Source organism: Montipora capricornis, chromosome 4 (assembly GCF_036669925.1).
Source record: "Montipora capricornis isolate CH-2021 chromosome 4, ASM3666992v2, whole genome shotgun sequence".
Classification (NCBI taxonomy): Eukaryota; Metazoa; Cnidaria; class Anthozoa; order Scleractinia; family Acroporidae; genus Montipora; species Montipora capricornis.
In genome coordinates, this window is record NC_090886.1 from 37,494,051 (window position 1) to 37,496,550 (window position 2,500).

The following is a 2,500-nucleotide window of genomic DNA, read 5'->3' on the forward strand; positions in this document are numbered from 1 at the left end:
TCTTCCCATTCCAATGTTTGGATGACTCGATTGGCGATGTCTTTGAAGCAGCCGACGGTTTCATAAACAAAAAAAAAGAGACCCGTCCTAGAATTTTACATTGTCGTTATTTCAAGTTGTGTCCCTTTACTAACCTTCACTCACTATCATGTGAACATTCAGAAATACACTGCAGAAACAATCGCGTGGACTAAGTCTAACCATTAGCATAGCAAAAACCTCCTTAGTTTTCGGATGTTCAGTTAGCGATAGCATATTGGTTGTATTATGTTGATCCGATAAAAAAAGTACTATTTTTGTCTCCTTATAACTTCGTAAAATAATTAATCTACTTAGTTAAGACTTACCACATCCAGCGCTGACTGGCAAAGCCACCAACAGAAAACAACATCAACTGAAGAGGAAAACTATTTCGTTGACGTTGCATTCCTACGTCTATAAAATGGAGTAAAATGTCATCATGGTCACCTTCTACTCACAGTTTCTAATTAGGCCTTACTCAATATTAATTGGAGCTACGGTCATTTTAGAAGTCAAGACACATTGTCAGTTGATATTTTCAAAGTGGGAAGCTAAGAGAAAGAAACTTGGTTTTTGGACCAAAATCTGGCTTCATAGTGTCCCTTCAATATTCCACTTCAAAAGTTGTGGATTTTGCGCGCATTGAGAAAGCTGTTTATAATTCGTAAAATTCCAAAAATAAGCCCCGGGGGTTAAATTTTTTTCAAGGGCCTTTTTCGAGGGGCTTATATTCTGAGGGAAATTTGCGTATCCGAGTCGATTTGGCTAGCCTTATAGTTGGAAGTAAATTTACCATTTTTGCTTTGTTTAACTTTGTATTTGAGAGCAATTTTCCAAGTACAAGCTCCCCGGGGGCTTATATTTGAAGGGGCGATTTAACGGAGGGTTTTTTGCGTTACCGCTTTTGGGGGGTTTATATTTGGAGGGGTCTTATACATGAAGGGGCTTATTTTCGGGATTTTACGGTATTTCTGGCTCTGCTTTCACAGTCTCAACTCTTTTCTTTTAATTCGTTGTGAACAAACTCACTCTGTTACTACCTTCTCTCAGGACATAAATTCAAAAACTTTGTAGACCGTAGGCCTCGTCCGACCACGGTGACCATGATTATTCATAGAATTCCATGGTACGTTAAGGAAAGTGCACAGAATGCACAAAAAGAAGGAGACGTAGTTGCTGGTGTTGAGCCTGGACTACTCTGCCAATCAAATGTAATGTTTAAAAAAAACCTGTTGTTGAATGTGACTTTTACAAAAGAATCAATGGCTGCAGCATATCCAGGCTTTTTAAATTGTTGTAAAATTGATGGCAGTTTACAGAAAGAAATCACACGTTCGTTTCAGATACGGGACTGGACAACCGAAGGCAAAATAGTAATAGAAACTGTACTGTAGCTTAGCTTGCTCCGAAACATTATGGACAACTGACTGCCCTTCGCGTACTTCTTAACTTGAACTGAACTGAAGCGAACTCCCGAAAAGATGACTATATCAAGCTTGAATATTCGACGTTGAACACGACTAAATCACAATAAACTATAATAGTAATTCCAACAATAACAATAACAATAACAATAATAATAATAATAATAATAATAATAATAAATAATAATAATGAATTTGGTAATGGTAATGAATTTATATAGCGCATTTTCTATTGACATATTCAAATACCCTTCACAAGCAAGTGATCTATGGGTGAGATTGGACATCAGCATATACAGGTGCCGCTGGCAGCCGCTATCATTCCATTAGCGATCTCACCCAGCACATAAATAAATGAAATGAGGCCTGACCACAACATCGGGAACTCCATGCCCTACTCTTTACAAACAGTGTGTGGGTTCTTCTACGTCCCTCTAGGTTGTGAACAGTAAAGGGTTTTCAGACGGGGCCTACGGTTTGTAGTCGTTATCCGAGAAGACTTGAAAGTCTTACCATTTGTGGATGTTATTACAAAGGCTCCGCTTTCTCCTAAGTTATTTTAAGACCGGTTGGTGTTAAAATAAGCGTTGGTCCGCGGCCGGAATCGAACTCACCACCTACCGCATGGCAGCCCGATGGTCAACCAACTGAGACACCATTGTGCGGTTGGTTAATAATCATCATCATCATCTTTAATAATCTTATTTCTTAAATTTTCTACCTTTCTGATTGGTTCACTCAATCTCGGTTATCAGCTCATACACCGTATGACCTAATATGACCTAATATGGAAACTGATTGAGTCAAGTGTGGCCAAGCTGAAAAATAAATGCGGGATGCAAAATTTCCCACGACAAAACGTCTGGCAGGCTCAGAATTTGAAGAAATTTAATAGAACAATCATTCCACTCGCTCTTATTGAATATGAGACTGGTTATAGCCAACTCGGTGCTTTGCGCCTCTTTGGCTATTTACCATCTCATATCCAACGTGCGCTCATGGAAGAATTGTTTATTATCCTAAAAAAACATGTGCAGCTAAATATAACAAGTTGA

The 2,500-nt window shown here is 38.6% G+C and overlaps 1 protein-coding gene and 1 pseudogene across 3 annotated transcripts in view; both read right to left on the reverse strand.

Annotated features, from left to right (window-relative positions):
• The window catches only part of LOC138046899 (lysophosphatidic acid receptor 1-A-like), a 390,671-nt gene that overhangs the window by 184,418 nt on the left and 203,753 nt on the right, over nt 1-2,500 (reverse strand). The gene's annotated exons all lie outside the window — the stretch shown is intronic.
• Nucleotides 1-2,500, reverse strand: part of LOC138046646 (uncharacterized) — a 203,584-nt pseudogene that overhangs the window by 109,870 nt on the left and 91,214 nt on the right.